Source organism: Leopardus geoffroyi, chromosome B3 (assembly GCF_018350155.1).
Source record: "Leopardus geoffroyi isolate Oge1 chromosome B3, O.geoffroyi_Oge1_pat1.0, whole genome shotgun sequence".
Taxonomy (NCBI): domain Eukaryota; kingdom Metazoa; phylum Chordata; class Mammalia; order Carnivora; family Felidae; genus Leopardus; species Leopardus geoffroyi.
The window spans coordinates 40,896,024-40,915,640 of NC_059337.1; the positions used below are offsets into that span (position 1 = coordinate 40,896,024).

Sequence of the window (19,617 nt, forward strand, 5' to 3'; positions counted from 1 at the left end):
ATTGCCCCACCTCTCTGATCAGTTTGTGTGTGTGTGTTTTTAAAGTAGGCTCTATGCCCAACATGGGGCTTGAAGTCAAGACCCTAACACCCAAAGTAGTATGCTGTACTGAGCCAGCTAATCACCCCGATTTCTGATCAGTTTTGCTGTTTTTCAGTGGTTATCATTGTTGTTTTAGCAATAAAGAAATTGAGGCCTTATCAAAGGTTACTGTTTCCCTAGATTCTCTGTCCATTGTTTACCATGGAACCCTTTTGTGAGTCTGGTGCTTTCCCCCACCTTTGAGCTATGAAGCCATCCTAACTTCTTTACAGAGGAGGTGCATTGAAATAGTCATTTACCAGTTTGTGATTTCAGCCTGATTGGCAGATTGTGATGTTGGAGCTACATTGGTTTTGTCCATAAAATACACTTGTGGCTGATCTGACAGCTACAGAGAGTGAGTTGTCTTTCTATAGCTTTGAAATTAAAATGCAGCTTGACAAACTTTATATGGTAACTGTTGCTTACATTTGGCTGCCTATAGAAATTTACTAACATTCTAAAACAGTTACATGAGAGAATGGCTGATAGGGTTGAGTTAAGTAGCATATCTGTATGAATAATTTTTTAACCTAGTATAGAAAAGGAGAGCTAGTTAGTTTAAAATGGTGGTAGTATTCATTTTGTTGCATAAGTAATGTAATGAAAATACTTAAAAATGAAAAGAAAATGAGAATTTTACAATTCTAGCACAGAAATCATTTTTATTTTCCATTCTTACTTGCACTATGTGTGTAAGTATACCATACTTAATTTTTATTATTTTGTAATATCATAAATACATATGTATAATCTGTAGAGCCATGTTTAAAAAAATTTTTAAGTTTTATTTAAGTAATATCTACACCCAGCATGGGGCTCAAGCTCACAACCCCAAGATCAAGACTTGCATGCTTTTCTGAATGAACCAGCTGAGTGCCCCTATAAAGCCCTGTTTTAAAAGTTAGAGATACGGGGGAAGTTTTAGGGGTCTTAGAAATGGATGGTAAAGACTATGAAGTAATACTTCCTTATAATTATTTGATAAAGGACACCCCTTAGAAAGGAACTTCGAAGGAGTGAAAAAGAATAAGGAAATGAAATAACACAAGAAAGCTATAATTTCAGAACCACTGGTGTAACATAATCTTACATTATCAGTTTAGAATAGAGGTATACATTTACTTTATTTCCAATGATAAAGGAGACTATTTTTTCCCCAAGGGATACTATCTTTAAAAGCAAATAAAATCTTCCTACTATTAAACACCTAAAAATGATAGATTTATTTTTTAAGCTTTTTTTTTTTTTTGATGTTTTTATTTATTTTTGAAAGACAGAGACAGAGCACAAGTGGGGGAGGGCAGAGAGAAAGGGAGACACAGAATCTGAAGCCAGCTCCAGCCTCCAAGATAACAGCACAGAGCCCGACACAGGGCTCAAACCTACGAACGGTGAGATCATGACCTGAGCTGAAGTCGGACACCTAACCAACTGAGCCATCCAGGCGCCCCCTTAAAAACTTTAAAAAGTCATGGTTGAACTAGCAAAAAGTAAGATGAAAAAAGAAAACACAGAAAGCCCAAATTCAGAGAGGTTTAGAAGCATTTGATGACTGCTGTGCTGAAGGCATCTACTAGTTCCAGATGACTAGTGTTTTCAGTTTTTAAGAGGTACACATGGGACTCAGGAGACAATAGAAGCCATGCATTACAGGAAGTCAGGCCAGAGATCCACCTTCCTAAAATGAGAATCCACAAAAAGCTATATGCCCACTAGGAAAGGGAGAAGCAGAAAAAAACTCACCCTAGCAAAGAGAGACAGAAACTTATCCTTCTTTGCCTTGAATATAAACAGAGGGTGAAAAAAGTTTCCCCTGAATGTTTATCATTAGAAACATGTCCTCATAGACATTTGAGACTCCACTACCTCTGTGACTTCAAAAAATCTCTAAGATGAGACTTGTTTTGAGTGATTATGGCTTGGTATTGTGCCCTGGCAAAGACAGAAATGAATCCAAATTCTTTCTGAAGGAATAAACTCTCAGAGTCTTCAAAGAATTACCAAAGATATATTCCAGAGAATATGAGCTGTCTTACACAAAGCACATGAGGAAACAGGTTACCATGAGCAAAACAAAATATCTAAATCGGACCCACAGGGAGTTCAAGTATTGTCATTACTGGATACTAAATACAGAAATAAATGTGCTTAATGTATCTGATAAAGCAAATGGGAGAAGTGAAATTATGACAAAGGATTATCCAAAATAATTAGAATCCAGCAACAAAAATATAATAATTAAAGTGATAACTTCAAGGGCAGGTTTAGTAGCCTATTGGATTGAAAAGAGAATTGGTGAAGTAGAAGACAGATTTGAAGAAGTAATTAGGAATGTTATGCAGGGAGATATCCTAACTCCTAGAACCTGTGAATACATTACCTTAAATGGCAGGGGAACTCTGCAAATGTGATTAAATTAAGGATTTTCAGATGGGGAGATGATCCTAGATTATCTGGTGAGCCCATTGTAATCACAAGCGTCCTTGTAAGGAAAAACAGTAGGCGGGAGAGCCAGAGAAATTTGAAGATGCTACATTCTTTGCTTTGAAAATGGAAGAAGGAGCTGTGAGCCAAGGAATACAGGTGGTTTCTAGAGGTTGAAAAAGACAATGGATTCTTCCTTGGAGCCTCCACAAAGAATGCAGCCCTGTCAACTTGAGTTTAGCCTGGTGAGATCCAATTTGGACTTCTGACCTCCAAAACTGTGAGATAAAAAAATCTGTGGTTTTTTTGTTTTGTTTTGTTTTGTTTTGTTTTTTGGCCACAAAGTTTGTGATAATTTGTTACAGCAGGAATAAAAAATGAATTCAACATCTAAACAAAATTCTACGTGTAGACAAATGAGAAAAGGGTAAGAGACATATAGCTTGAAACTTTATATGTGCATTTAAAAATTTCTAGAGTAGTCCCTGAAAGAGTAAAAGTTGACTAGAAGGCAAGTGGAATAGGAGAGGGGAGTTTCAAATAATATGGAAAAAAAGGAGAAAGAAACAAGAGTGGGACAAAGATATGGTAAAAATAAGGCCAAATAGATCACTAATCATGATGAATGTAAATGGATCAAATGCTCTAGGTAAAAGACAAAGATTGTCAGACTCTATGTAAAACATAAGCTAAAACGAACTTGTGTGTTTTTTAAAAATATACAATATTTTTTAAAGTTTGTTTGTTTTGAGAGAGGGAGAGAGAATACCCAGCAGCCTCCGTACCATCAACATGGAGCCCGACTTGGGCTTCAAACCCCTCAACTGTGAGGTCATGACCTGAGCAGAAATCAAGAGTCAGATGCTTAACCGACTGAGTCACCCAGGTGCCCCAACAACATAAGGTTTTTAAGAGATTAAAATATTACAACAGAGGAAAGTTGAAGATAAAAAGGATGCAAATGTTATACCTGGCAAAATAGGAACCAAAAGAAATTGGTAGTTACATTAATATAATAAAATTACTTCAGGGAAAGGAGCACTATTAAACCGAATCCGTGTTTCAGATGTGAATTGGTTTTTGCTGTTAGTTAGATGCAGAAACTAACAGCGACTTAAAGAAGGTAGGTGTATATTACCCCTTCCTCCTGCCCTTGAAAGAGTCTAGAGATTTACATTCTAGGGCTGATTATGGAGGTTTCATTTTTATCATCAAAGTCTCAGGATACTTCGCTGAGTGTTTTCAGTGCTGCCATCTTTTGTGGCTAACCATATGGTAAGATGGCGGCTTTGGGCACCAATTCTCACAGACTCCCATGTAGGAGGAAGGATGAGGGATGGGTGTGGAGCCTATGCAAGCTATTAGGCCATCTCTAAATGTGGTTCATTGAAGTTCCACTTAGCAAGACCATTATGAAATGTATTTTAGGCAAGCATATTGCTGCCTAGAGCAAAATGGGATTTTATTTACTGAGGAAAGAAGAGAGATTGACTATTGGTACAGATCACCAGCAGTCTCTGCCACTTTATATAATAAAGGCTTTGTTTACCAGAAGATACTAGGATTACAACTTTATTTGTACCCTATAACACACGTTCAACATACATAAACTAAAAATAACAATTACAAGGATAAATGTACAAATGTACCACCAATACAGATAAAAAAATTTTTTTTAATGTTTACTTTTGAGGGAGAGAGAGAGAGATGGAGACACAAAATCCAGAGCAGGCTCCAGGCTCTGAGCTTGTTGCACACAGCCTAACACAGACTCAAACTCACGAGCCATGAGATCATGACCTGAGCCAAAGTCAGACACTTAACTGATGAAGCCACCCAGGCGTGCCCCCCCCCCCCATCATAATAGATTTTAATAAAACCAAAAAAGTTACTAAGGAAATAAAAGACTTGAACAACACAATAAACAAGCTTGAACTACTGGGTGAATATAGAATATTCAAAAAATTTTTTGAAATGTTTGTTTATTCTGAAAGAGTGTGTGCAAGCGGGGGAGGAGCAGAGAGGGAGAGAGAATCCCAAGTAGGCTCAGCACTGAGCGTAAAATCCAACGTGGAGCTTGACACAGAACTTGATCTCACAAACCATGAAATCATGACCTAAGCCAAAATCAAGAGCAGGGTACCCGACTGAGCCAGCCAGGTGCCCCACGCTGAATTCAAATTTTAAATAATCAGTACCATAGAATTGCTACTGTGTGGAATCCAGAATTTCACATAGTGTAATAGATAATTACTTAACCTTAAAAAGTGCCCCTGAAAATCTCAACAAATTTCAAAGAATATATGACATTCAGATCACTTTCTCTGATGACAGTGCAAACTAAATTGGGCCTCTGTTTTTTAAAAAGTAACCTTAAAAAAATGTCTGAAAAAAAATATATATATATACTTGTAAATAACTGGGGTTACAGAAGAATTTATGATGGAGTTTTAAGAATATTTAAAACTTGGGGTGCCTGGGTGGCTCAGTCAGTTGAGCATCCAGCTTCAGCTCAGGTCATGATCTCACAGTTCGTGAGTTTGAGCCCCAGGTCAGGTTGTGTGGTCACAGAGCCTGGAACCTGCTTCATATTCTGTGTCTCCCTCTCTCTTTGCCCCTTCCCCAATCGTGCTGTGTCTCACTCTCTCTCAAAAATAAAAAACATTAAAAAAATATTTTTAAAAGAACACTTAAAATTCAATAATAATGAAAATGCAGCATCAAAATTTGGATAAATCTTAGTCGTTCTTGGCCATAGCACAAAGCTAACTTTCATAAATATCCCATGAAAGTTTGAAAAGAATGTCTGTTTTCTAGTTGTTTCTGGCAGTGTTAATTAAGAGAGACCCAAACTTCTCAGGGCTTAATGTTAACATACACTGCATTGTGCAGTTTGACCTCTGACAGTTGTCTGCTTTCTTTGTTTTAATATTAATTACAGTTCCTTGATCAGATTAGATCAGTAGTTCTGAGAGTTTAGTGTATATCAGAGTCATTTGGGGGATTTGTGGTGGTGGGGGGGTTAAGTTTATTTATTTATTTTGAGAGAGAGAAAGCATGTGCACGAGTGAGGAAGGGGCATAGAGGGAGAGAGGGAGAATCCCAAGCAGGCTCCACACTGTCAGCGCAAAGCCCATTGCAAGGCTCAAACTCACAAACCGTGAGTGGGGTCATGATCCCAGCTGAAATCAGATGTTTAACTGATTGAGCCACCCAGGTTCCCCTAGAGGAACCAACTGACCCACGCAGATGATTTGTTAAAGCACAGATTGCTGGGCCCCACCTCCAGAGTTTATGATGTAATGGATCTGGGGTGGGCCCCAAAATTTCCCTTTCTTTCTTTCTTTCTTTCTTTCTTTCTTTCTTTCTTTCTTTCTTTCTTTCTTTCTTTCTTTCTTTCTTTCTTTCTTTCTTCCTTCCTTCCTTCCTTCCTTCCTTCCTTCCTTCCTTCCTTCCTTCCTTCCTTCCTTCCCTTCCTTCCCTTCCTTCCCTTCCTTTTCTTTTTTTTAAATTTAGATTCAAGTTAGTTAACATCTAGTGTAGTATTGGTTTCAGGAGTAGAATTTAGTGATATGTCCACTTATGTATAACACCCAGTGCTCATCCCAACCCCAAAATTTCCATTTTTAACATATTCCTGAGTGATGTTGATGCTTCTCACCTAGGGACCCTGCTGTGAGAACAGCTGTATTAGAGACTACATTCTGTTGACTCCATTCCTTTGTACGTATTTTTTTTCCTCTGCTGCCTTTTCTCTTAAACTTTTTTTCAGGAACCCTTACACCACTCCTCCCGCCACACACACACACAATTTAAATCTCATTCTTCTTAGAACTATTTTTACCCACTAAATTGTTAGGTGTTCCTTGTCTATACTTCCTTATACTGCCAATATCTCTTGCACATCTGTAAGAACCCCTTTCATATTTCTTAAAGCCATTAAAATTTTTTTAGTGTTTATTTATTTTTAAGAGAGAGAGACAGAGACATAGAGCAGGAGTTGGGGAAGGGCAGAGAGAGAGAGAGGGAGATAAAGAATCCAGAGTAGGCTCCAGGCTCTGATCTGTCAGCACAGAGCCCCACACAGGGCTGGAACTCATGAACTGTGAGATCGTGACCTGAGCCAAAGTCAGACACTCAGCTGACTGAGTCACCCAGGCTCCCCTCTTAAAGCTGTTGAAAGCTATGTATTTTGTGTTTTTAGCCAGTGTGTATCTTAATACCTGGTACATAGAAAGCAGTCAATTAATACTTGTTAATGAATAAATGGGCTTTTGCCATTCATATTTTGATTGTTTTGTAGGAAGAAACAATTGTGGAAATGTATCCAGCACTATGTATATAGCACAGTGTTAAAATTCTGTGTTGTATATTCAGAAATACATGGTTAAAATACACTTTAGGAAGGTCACCTGAGTTTGGAAAGCTTCCTTTTGTCTTCCTGCTATTTCATGTCCGGCTGGAACAAAAAGATACAGGAATAAAGATGGTGAAATGAGAAATGAACTGCTTGCAATGGATTGAATGAGGATAAAATAACTAGGCCTGTGGTTCTTCCTTGATTCATTGTATTAGAGTTGAATCTAAAAGCAAGATCAGGGGCACCTGGGTGGTTCAGTCAGTTAAGTGTCTGACTCAATTTCAGTTAAGGTCATGATCTCACAATTCATGAGATTGAGCCCCATGTCGTGCTCTGGGATTCTCTCTCTCCCTCTCTCTCTCTGCCCCTTCCCCATTCTGGCATATGTGCCCTCTCTCTCTCTTTCTCTCTCTCAAAATAAATATTTAAGAAAACACCAATTAACCATATAACATTGTTTAAAATGTACAGTTTTCAAAGTAAAAAAAAAAAAAAAGAAACGGGATAATACAGAGATCTAAAGTTTTAGAGTTTACTTGTGGGGGGGAGGAGAAATTAATACATCTTGGACTTGTTTCCTGTCAATATACTTCATTTCATTTTTTAAAATAGTTGTAGAATTTATATGGATATGCCTAAGAAATTTCCTATAATGTTGAATACAATTCTGAAAGTTATTATCTGAAATTTTAGGTGTGAATCTATAAATTTCTGGGCAGGCTAACTAACCTTATTTTCCCCTTTTCACTTGTACTGCTATTAAAATCAGACCTGTTAATTAAGGTTAAGCCTACAAACTTGAAGCTGGAACTTCTCATTAGATCTGAATGCTGGTCTTCGTTATCATAGAGGGAGGAAAAAGAACACTGAAGCTGGCCTCCCAGTGCTTATAGTCTGGTATATAGGTTGTGGGCTAGTTTCAAACAAGGTAAAATAAATAAATAAAATTTTAGGGGCGCCTGGGTGGTGCAGTCTGTTAAGTGTCTGACTCTTGATTTCAGCTAGCGTTATAATCTTGTGGTTTGTGGGATCAAGCCCTGTGTCGGGCTCTGTGTGGACAGCACAGGGCCTCCTTGGGATCCTCTCTCCCTCTCTCTCTCTTCCTCAAAGTAAATAAGTAAATATTTTTTTTAAAAAATAAAACTTGACTGAATACTGAAAAGCTGAAATATCAGTAGCAGATGATCATTTTGTGTCAGAAAAATTTTGACATATTTTCTTAGTTTTAAAAGAATAGACTTGGGGCGCCTGGGTGGCTCAGTCGGTTAAGCGGCCGACTTCAGCTCAGGTCATGATCTCGCGGTCCGTGAGTTTGAGCCCCGCGTCGGGCTCTGTGCTGACAGCTCAGAGCCTGGAGCCTGTTTCAGATTCTGTGTCTCCCTCTCTCTGACCCTCCCCCGTTCATGCTCTGTCTCTCTCTGTCTCAAAAATAAATAAACATTAAAAAAAAATAAAAAAATAAATAAAAGAATAGGCTGGAAGAGGACAAAGTTTCATTTAGTGAGACTGCTGGCTCTAACCACCTATTTTTACTAATTCACAGAGGTATTAATGAAGGAGATTAAATGACAGAGTATGGTGAGCCTACAGACACCATTCTCCATGAACTGCTACAGTTAATATAATCTAGTTTACATTTAGAGTCAAATGTGACTATGCAGAAGGATACTTTGATTAAGTACAATCTTCACTAATTCATGAAACAGCACTATGGTAAATAAATATGGACCAATCTTAAATACACTTACTAGGACCCTATCCTTTTTACTTTGAGTATTTTTTTTTTGAACCACTCGTTGCTATAAAACAGTAGTTTTCACTTGTGGCTGCACAGCAGGCACTAGTAAAACACAAAACTACACAAAACCAGGATCCACACCTCTCTTAATATCCTGATTTGATAAGATGAAGATAGCTAGGGCACTTACATTTTTTAAAATATGCAACTAAGATTGAGAACCATTATTCTAATATTTGTTATCAATGTTCTCTAAGCATAGTAAAATAATTCCATGCATTTGCTATTCTTTCTATTTTTTAAATATTTTTTAAGTTTACTTTTTTTTTTTTAATTTTTTTTTTTTTTGACGTTTATTTATTTTTGAGACAGAGAGAGACAGAGCATGAACGGGGGAGAGGCAGAGAGAGAGGGAGACACAGAATCGGAAACAGGCTCCAGGCTCTGAGCCATCAGCCCAGAGCCTGACGCGGGGCTCGAACTCATGTACTGTAAGATCGTGACCTGAGCTGAAGTCGGACACTCAACCGACTGCGCCACCCAGGCGCCCCATAAGTTTACTTATTTTTAAGAGAGAGATAGTGTGAGTGGAGGAGGGGCAGAAAGAGAGGCAAAGATAGAGAATCCCAAGCAGGCTCCACACTATCAACACGGGATCCGATGTGGGGCTCAAACCCAGAAATCATGAGACCATAACCTGAACTGAAGTTGGATGCTTAACCGACTAAGCCCCCTGGGCACCCCTGCTATTCTGCATAAAAACACATATTTCAGGGGGCTCCTGGCTGGCTCAGTCAGTGGAACATGTGACTCTTGATCTCAGGGTTGTGAGTTCAGGCCTCACATTGGGTGTCAAGATTACTTAAAGATAAAAAATATTTTAAAAATACAAAAATAAAACAAAATATTTCTAGCCCCCAATTCTTGGTCCATTTAATTAGAATCTTGTGCAGTGCTCATAAATCTGTGTTTTAGCTGGCTCCCCACATGATTCTTTTGCACTGGAAAATCAATGTAATGGTAAAATACTGAAAATTTTACTTAGTGTATATACATATCTTTAAACCTGTGTGATGGCTTTTGTAATGTATCAGCTTAGCTAGAATAAACTACATTTCCCAGAATTCTCTTCCCTATATGTTTCGTGTTAGGGTGGGCTACAAAAGACATTTTCATGCAAGATCTAGAGGGTGTAAGTGAAGCAGCAAACATTTTGGGTTTTATACTTATAATAAATGCTTTTATTATAGCTCATATATGTTGTCACTTACCTACTAGCTCACTTTGTTGGTTTGTGTAAGTGGCTCATTCTTTCAATGACTCCACCTTCCCTTAAGTCTACCCTCACCTTCTTCTACTCCTGGGCCAAATGCATGTTTAGCTCCTTGAGTTAAGAATGCCAGCTTTGGATGGGGCGCCTGGGTGGCGCAGTCGGTTGGGCGTCCGACTTCAGCCAGGTCACGATCTCGCGGTCCGTGAGTTCGAGCCCCGCGTCAGGCTCTGGGCTGATGGCTCAGAGCCTGGAGCCTGTTTCTGATTCTGTGTCTCCCTCTCTCTCTGCCCCTCCCCCCGTTCATGCTCTGTCTCTCTCTGTCCCAAAAAAATAAATAAAAGTTGAAAAAAAAAAAAAAAAAAAAAAAAAAGAATGCCAGCTTTGGAGCGCTTGAGTGGCTCAGGTGGTTGAGTGTCCGATTCCTGGTTTTGGCTCAGGTCATGATCTCATGGTTTGTGGGATTGGGCCCCATGTCAGGTTCTGCTCTATCAGCAAATATCAGAACCAACTTTGGGTTCTCTCTCTCTCTCCCTCTCCCTCTCTCTCTCTCTCTCTCTCCAAGTAAATAAATATTAAAAAACAAAAAACAAAAAAACAAAAAAACATGTCCAGCTTCTCCCGCAGCTTTTCCTACGTCAGCAAGCTTGAAAATGGTGGCAACTGATAGCATCCCAGTCTGTCTTTGTTGGTTCTAGCCTGTGCTCATGGCTTCAAATTTTCCATCTTGTCTTACCAAGTACATGCCTGTGAACTGCAAGCTCTAGCAACAGACTCAGAGCCTTACTGAATGTTTAATCAGCTCCCACAATTGTATAGTCAAATCCATTAACAATATGTACATAGATCCTAGTGATCCTGCTTTTATTTTTTTTTTAAGTTTATTTGAGAGAGACTCAGTGGTTAATTGGTTTTTGAGAAGGATACTGAGACCATTCAATGGGGAAAGGACCATCTGTTTAACAAATGATGGTGGGAAAACCAGAGATCCACATGTAAAAGAATGAAGTTGGAGCCTTTACACTGTACACAAAAATTAACTGAAAATGGATCAAAGACCTAAACTTGACAGCTGAAACTATTAAAACTCTTAGAAAAAAACTTTTGGGAAAGTCTTCATGACATATAGTTTGGCAATAGTTTTATAGATAAAATAACCAATAGGACAAGCAATAGAAGAAAAACTAGATAAATTGGGCTTCATCAAAATTCAGAGCTTTGTGCATCAATGGATACTATTAAGAATGTAGAAAGATGAACTACAAAGTGGGGAAAAAAAAACTTGCAAGTCCTAAGTCTTGCAAGTCTGCTAAGGGATTAATAATGTAGAATATTATACCTAAAACTCAACAAAAACAAAAAACAGTCCATTTCAAAAATGCGCATAGAACTTGAATAGGCATTTCTCCAAAGAAGATATACAAATAAACACATGAAAAGATACTCAACATTGTTAGTCTTTAGGGAAACGCAAATCAAAACTATAATGAGATACAATTTTTATCCATTAGTATGACTGTTATATTAAAAAAAAAATAACAGGTGTTGAGGATATGGAGAATTGGAAACCTATATTGCTGGTGGGAATATAGAATCATACAGCTGCTGTGGAAAATAGTTTGGTGATTTCTTGAAAGTTAAATCCAGGACTATCATATTTATGACCTAGCAGTTGCACTCCTAGGTACGTATCTAAAACAACTGAAATCAGCAAACACGTATTTGTACATTAATGTTCATAACACTGTTATTCATTGTAGCCCAAATGTGGAAGGACACCAAGCATCTGTTGATGGATAAATGAATATACAAAATGTGGTATATACATAAAATGAAATATTAAAATTCAGCCTTTGGGAGGAAGAAAATTCGGACACCTGCTTCAGCATAGATGAACCTTGAAAACATTGTGGTTAGTGAAATAAGTCAGACGCAAAAGGACAAATACTGTATGATTCCACTTACATGAGGTATCTAAAACAGGCAAATCCATAGAGACAGAAGGTAAAATAGAGGTTACTAGGGGCTGAGGGGAGGGAGAAAGAGGAAGTTACCGTTCAGTGTGATCAAAGTTTGTTTTAAGGATAATGAAAAAGTTTGGGATATAGATAGTAATGATGGCAACACAACATTGTAAATGTACTTGATGCCAATGAATTGTATATTTACAAGATGTTGAATACCATTTTATGTATATTTTACCACAGTAAAAACCAGACAAACAAAAATGTTAGTATATGATTGGAAAAAAAAACTTACCAGAAGTCTTCTTTGGTGGTGAGGTTTCACTTTTCACTTTTTGTATCGTAATTTTCTGTGATTTCTGATTATTTTTTCTTAATTTTTTAATGTTTGTTTATTTTTAAGAGAGACAGAGAGAGAGTGTGTGTGTGTGCAAGCAGAGGAGGGGCAGAGAGAAAGGGAAACAGAGAATCCGAAGCAGACTTCATGCTGTCGGCGCAAAGCCTGACATGGGGCTCGACCTATGAACCATGAGATCATGACCTGAGCCAATGTCAGACGCTCAACCAAGCCACCTAGGCGCCTCTGATTATTTTTTTCTTTTTCTTTTTTTTTTTTTTTTCAACGTTTATTTATTTTTGAGACAGAGAGAGACAGAACATGAACGGGGCAGGGGCAGAGAGAGAGGGAGACACAGAATCCGAAACAGGCTCCAGGCTCTGAGCCATCAGCCCAGAGCCCGACGCGGGGCTCGAACTCACGGACCGTGAGATCGTGACCTGGCTGAAGTCGGACGCTTAACCGACTGCGCCACCCAGGCGCCCCTGATTATTTTTTTCTAATAGCGGTGTGTGTCTATAATTAGAACAAAGCAAATACATAACAGGTACAGTATATATGTGAAAATTTTGTCCAGAAAGTCCAGATAGTAGGAATTGTTGATGATCTCCCAATTATAGCTTTTGACTTACTTGATTAGATGATTTTCTTTTTTAATTTTTTAATGTTTATTTAGTTTTTGAGGGAGTGGGAGAGCGCAAGCAGGGGAGGGGCAGAGAGAAAGGGAGACAGAGGATCCAAAGTGGGCTCTGTGCTGACAGAGGGCTCAAACCGACCAACTGTGAGATCATGACCTGAGCCGAAGGCAGATGCTTAACTGACTGAGTCACCCAGGTGCCCTGATTAGATGATCTTTCCTTAGGACTGGAGTCAGTTAAACACTTTCAATGATGTGTGAATAAAACTTTTTAGTTTTTTTTAAGGAGGGAGAGGGGCGCCTGGGTGGCTCAGTCGGTTGAGCGTCTGACGTCAGCTCAGGTCATGATCTCTCGGTCTGTGAGTTCGAGCCCCGTGTCAGGCTCTGTGCTGACAACTCAGAGCCTGGAGCTGCTTCGGATTCTGTGTCTCCCTCTCTCTCTGCCCCTTCCCCGCTCATGCTGTCTCTGTCTCTCAAAAATGAATAAATGTTAAAAAAAAATTTTTTTTTTAAATAAATAAAGAGGGAGAGAGTGAGTGGGGGAGAGGAGCAGAGGGAGAGAGAGAAAAACAATCTTAAGCAGTCTTCATGCTCAGCACGGAGCCCAACGTTGGGCTTAATCCCATGATCCTCTGATCATGACCTGAGCTGAAACTGAGTCGGACGCTCAACCAACTGAGCCAATCTTTTATTTTCATACTGAAAAAAATTTTCATTGTCTGAATTAAGGCATATGTACTGCATGCAATACGTTATGATCAGCTATTCAGTAGAATTTTGTATAGAAATAGCTTTTTAAGCCCAAGATTTTGAAGCTTTAAACTTCTTTAAACACTTTTTTCACACCCTCAGAATGAAGAGCATAGTCGTGGTCTTTCAGTTTCTGCAGTATTTGTCCTATTTATTAGCCATTCTTTAGTTGTCTTTCATCAACTAAACCTGAAAAGAAAATTTTAATGTCTTCTTTTGTTTGTTATCTTGTGTACTATTAAAGATGTTTATGGCTGCCTAGTTTAAGATACAGTACTAATAAGGAAAATATCATGACTTGCATCACAGTTGAACAAATCTTTTTGTTCAAGTACAGACTATCTTGTTCTTTTTGTTCTAAGTACAGACTATAACACATATCTCACCCAGCTTCTCCATGCTCTTTGACACTGGCCATAAGGAGGACTGGAGCAGTCTTTCTTAAAACCTGAATAAAAACTACTCAAAATATAATTTGTTTTGAAAGAGCTTTTGTAAAGGAAGAACTGAAGATTAGCTCTTACCCTAAAAAACATAGAAGATAAAGTAGCATTTATATGAATAATACTTATTAATAATTTTGCCTACTTTAAACTATGTAAATAACAAGAAGTTTTAAGTTACAATTATGGTGACATATAAGCATGTTTTTTTAATTGAAATGTGATTGACATACAATATCTTACTAATTTTAGATATACATTATAGTGATTTGATATTTTATACCTTACACATTTTATACATTATGAAATTATAGTTACCACTTATATCATACAAAGTTACTGTAATATTATTGACTATATTCCCTATACAGTACATTATGAGCACTATTCTTGATTTAATATGGAGGTAATTGAGGGATATAATTAAAAAAAATTTTTTTTTAATCCAAATTAGTTAACATATATAGTGTAATAATGATTACAGAAGTAGAATTTAGTGATTCATCACTTACATATAACACCTAGTGCTCATCCCAACAAGTGCCCTCCTTAATGCCCATCACCCATTTAGTCCATCCCCCTCACCCTGTATCCTTCCAGCAACCCTCAGTTTTGTTCTATATATTCAACAGTCTCTTATGGTTTGCCTTCCTCTGTTTTCATCTTATTTTTGCTTCCCTTCCTGTGTTCATCTGGTTTTTTTTCCTAAATTCCACGAGTGAAATCATATGATACTTATCTTTCTCTGACTTATTTTGCTTAACGTAATACACGCTAGTTCCATCCATGTTGTTGCATAGGACAAGATTTCATTCTTTTTCATCACTGAGTAACATTCCATTGTAATGGATACATCTTTATCCATTCGTCAGTTGATGGACATTTGGGCTCTTTTCATACTTTGAGTATTGTCGATAGTGCTGCTATAAACATTGGGGTGCATGTGCCCCTTCAAATCAGCTTTTTTGTATCCTTTGGATAAATACCTAGTGGTGCAATTGTTGGGTCGTAGGGTAGTTCTATTTTTAGTTTTTTGAGGAACCTCTATGCCGTTTTCCAAAGTGGCTGTATGAGTGAGGGACATAATTTTTTTAACTAAGCATGCAACAATCAGAAAAGGATTTTTAGAAGACTTTCAAAGGGCACCTGGGGGGCTCTGTTAGTTAAGCATCCAACTCTTTTTTTTTTTTAATTTCCTTTTTAAGTTTATTTATTTTGCTGCCAACACAGAGCCCGGTGTAGGGGGTCGAACACACAAAGCTGTGAGATCATGACCTGAGCTGAAACCAAGAGTCAGACGCCCAACCAACTGAGCCACCCAGGCGCCCCAAGTGTCCAATTCTTGATTTCAATTCAGGTCATGATCTCACAGTTCATAAGTTCGAGACCCACATTGGGCTGTGCACTAACAGCATGGAGCCTGCTGGGAATTGTCTCTCTTTCCCTCTTGGTCTGCCCTTCCCCTGCTGGCACGTGCATGCTCTCTTTCTCAAAATAAGTAAATAAACAACAACAAAAAGACTTTCAAAAGTCTTCTGAATGCAGCATAGATCACAAATTCAAACTAGCCCTGGAACTTTGCTTTTTCACTAGCCATTTTCTGTTGGGAAATTAATTATCAAACTAATTTTCATTTTGTTTTTCTATATTATGGGGATGACCTGTTTTGTGATGGGAGAAAGGAGTAAAAGAAGAGAATTAGCTCATTGATTCATTTATTGTTTTAGCTGTTTCGATACCTGGGGTGTATACATTACAAAGCTTTTAGTGCTCTTATAGTATCTTTTAATATATTTCTTTCAAAGCTCTTATAACACAGATTTTTAAAAATTCAATTCATTAGAATAAAAAAAATGTTTAGAATGCCTGGATTTAGGCAACAGGATTAACTCCTGTTTAATTGAAGATTACAGAGAATTTTTAAACTTACTAAAACTTGTTTTATTTTGAACATTTATCATGCATAAGGTACTGAGGGGCATGATTAGGAAGAAAAGGGGTTTTGCCTGTAAGAGGCTTATAGTATTTTGGGAATACTAGATTTGTATGTGATGATTTTTTTTTTATGATTTAAAAATATACTACTGATATCCCTGTTTTTATAGGGAATAAAATGGGCTCTTTCTCTGATGATAGAACCTGTGAATGTTATAAATCTTTTACTCTCTGTAACACTTCTGAGCATATTCAATGATGTATGATTGAGTGCATGGTGAATTTATACTAATAACAGTAGACTTCCTGGCCTCAAATAAGAGAAAAGACAGAGTCTGTAGAGTGTGGGTTCTGGGTTTTGTGTATACTGTGGTTTTGTTTTTTATAATGTTTTTGTAATCAGAATGAGTGAAATAGAGGGTTAGGATTTAATTAATTGAGAGTACCTGTTAGGTAAATTTCAGTTAATTAAAAACAATCATTCAGTTAAATATTTACTCTGCTGTGGTTTGGGCATAGTGCTTGACACTGTAGGTACTTAAGACAGCAGTCCTTAGTTCCCTAGAGTTCCACAGACCAGTTTAGTAAGCAGAAAGGTTAAAAATAGCTACAGTCAGGGGCACCTGGGTGGCGCAGTCGGTTAAGCGTCCGACTTCAGCCAGGTCACGATCTCGCGGTCCGTGAGTTCGAGCCCCGCGTCGGGCTCTGGGCTGATGGCTCAGAGCCTGGAGCCTGTTTCCGATTCTGTGTCTCCCTCTCTCTCTGCCCCTCCCCCGTTCATGCTCTGTCTCTCTCTGTCCCAAAAATAAATAAACGTTGAAAAAAAAAAATTTAAAAATAGCTACAGTCAATTAATATAGTGATAAATGGACATATGATTAAGGGTAGTGTTACCCATTCATGAATCATAAATTTATTGATAAACTCTTTTGTCTTAGCCCAATATTGGCACTGGAATTACACTGAGAACAAGATTTGCTCCTACATTGAAGAAGCTTACAGGCAGGTTTTTGTTTGTTTGTTTGTTTGTTTGTTTGTTTGAGACGGAGAGAGCATGAGTTGGGGGGCAGGGGCAGAGGGGAGAGAGAGAATCTTAAGCAGGCTCCACTGTCAGCATGGAGCCTGATGAGTGCCTTGGTGCCATGACACTGTGATCATGACCTGAGCCAAAATCAAGAGTGGGACACTCAACCACCTGAGCTATCCAGGTATCTACAGGCAGTTTTTTAATGTTTTATATATATATATATATATATATTTTTTTTTTTTTTTTTTTTTTTTTTTTTTTAAGAGAGAGAGAATGACCAGGAGAAAGAGAGAGAGAGAATGCCAGCAGGCTCCACGCTGTCAGCACAGAGCCCGACGCAGGGCTTGATCTCACGAACTGTGAGATCATGACCCGAGCCAAAATCAAGAGTCAGAGGCTTAACTGGCTGAGCTACCCAAGCAACCCCACATAAATATTTCTATTAAAAAATATGGGGCACCTGGGTGGCTCAGTTGGTTGGGCATCCAACTTTGGCTCAGGTCATGATCTCACAGTCCGAGAGTTCAAGCCCCGCTTTGGGCTCTGTGCTGACCGCTCAGAGTCTGGAGCCTGTTTTAGATTCTTTGCCTCCCTCTCTCTCTGACCCTTCCCCATTCATGCTCTGTCTCTCTCTGTCTCAAAAATAAATAAAACGTTAAAAAAATTTTTTTAAATATTAAATTCAGGTAGCTTTGTTAGTATCACTGCCTTAGTTTTAAATTGAAAGTGCCTCTTTCTAGCTCCTTGAATGAGATACTCTTAGAAAATGGTACATACTTTTGTATTTTACTCCTGAGATGTACATGCTAAGATCTCTCTATTTCCTTCTTCCCAGGTAGTTTTAGCTTACGTTTACCTGAGTGTATAATCTCTGAAAATAAAGATGAATTCCCTAGTCCTGTAATGATTGTTTTTGTTTTTTGTTTTTTGTTTTTTTTTTTTAGTTTTTACTTATTTTGAGAGAGAAAGAGAGAGAATGAACAGGGGAGGGGCAGAGAGAGAGGAGAGAGAGAATCTGAAGCAGGCTCCACACTGTCAACACAGACCCCAGTGTAGGGCTTTGTCTCAAAACCGTGAGATCATGACCTAAACCAAAATCAAGAGTTGGATGCTTAACTGGCTGAGCCACCCAAGTGCCCCTTAAAAATAAAATCTTAAAAAAATAATAAAAAATAAAACTTTTAAAGTAGTCACACATCTAATTCCTTCTTTCTGTCTTTTTTTTTTTTTAATGTTTATTTTTGAGAGAGGCAGAGTATGAGTTGGTGGGGGTGGGGAGGGGCAGAGAGACAGAGACAGCATCTGAAGCAGGCTCCAGGCTCCGCACTGTCAGCAGCATAGAGCCCAACACAGGGCTCAAACCCACGGACTGTGAGATCATGACCTGAGCTGAAGTCAGGCACTGAACCGACTGAGCCACCCAGCCACCCCGAATCTAATTCTTTCTAATTTTTATTAATATTTCATAGAAATGGTTAGTCTTTTATGATTCTAGTACTATAGAGTTTTTCTGGGTATGAAGTAATCCATTGTAATATGAGTATTAATTGTAGTACTAACAGCTGTCAGGATATGTGAATTGTTTCTTAATGCTTGTTTATTTTTGAGAGAGACAGTGCAAGTTGGGGGAGGCACAGAGAGAGGGAGACACAGAATCCATAGCAGGCTTCAGGCTCTGAGCAGTCAGCACAGAGCCTGATGCTGGGCTTGAGCCCATGGGCTGCGAGATCATGAGCTGAAGTCAGTTGCCCAACCTACTGAGCCATTCAGGCACCCCAAGATATGTGAATTGTCTCTTAGTCTTAAATTCCTCACTTCAACTGCTGCTAATTTCTGGGATTCAATTTCCTTTACTGAAAATAATGATACGTGAAGTTTAAAGCTGATCATATACGTATATTTGTAGGATTCAAATAGAAGCTCGCAGTGCTGCTTCTGAGTGGGGTAATGTCACTATTGCCATATCCCAGTGGAGGTAAAATATCATTGAAGACCACTTGAATGTTGTTCAACATTCATATTCCATTTTCCTTAAAATAAATACTTTATTTTATTATGATTTAGTAGTAAAGAAAGATTACAGGGAGGGGCACTTGGGTGGTTCAGGTGGTTAAGCATCCAACTCTCGGTTTCAGCTCAGATCATGATCTCATAGTTTTGTGGGTTCAAGCCCTGCATCGGGCTCTGTGCTGACAGTGCAGAGCCTGCTTGGGATTTCTTTCTCCCTCTCTCTCTGCTCCTCCCCCACTCATGCTATCTATGTCTCTCTCAAAATAAATAAATAAACTTTAAAAAATTAAAAAAAAAAAAAAAAAAGAATGATTACAGGGAGGGGTGCCTTGGTGGCTCAGTCGGTTGAGTGTCCAACTTCGGCTCAGGTCATGATCTCAAAGTTTGTGGATTCGAGCCCCGCATCAGGCTCTGTGCTGACAGCTCAGAGCCTGGAGCCTGCTTCGGATTCTGTGTCTCCCTCTCTCTCTGCCCCTAACCCACTCACATTCTGTCTCTGTCTCTCTCAAAAATAAATAAACATTAAGAAAAAAATTTTTTTTTAAAAGAATGATTACAGGGAAAAGTGGCCATGGTTCCAGATATCACAGAAATTGAAATGACCAAAAGAATTCTGTATTAAATTTTGTATTAATCAA

At 38.4% G+C, this 19,617-nt stretch overlaps 1 protein-coding gene and 1 non-coding gene across 12 annotated transcripts in view; both read left to right on the forward strand.

Moving 5' to 3' along the window:
• Positions 1-19,617, forward strand: part of CSNK1G1 (casein kinase 1 gamma 1) — a 183,341-nt gene that overhangs the window by 31,973 nt on the left and 131,751 nt on the right. The gene's annotated exons all lie outside the window — the stretch shown is intronic.
• Positions 7,664-7,797, forward strand: LOC123584707. The gene has a single exon (XR_006705652.1). It is a non-coding gene; the product is annotated as a small nucleolar RNA SNORA61 (small nucleolar RNA).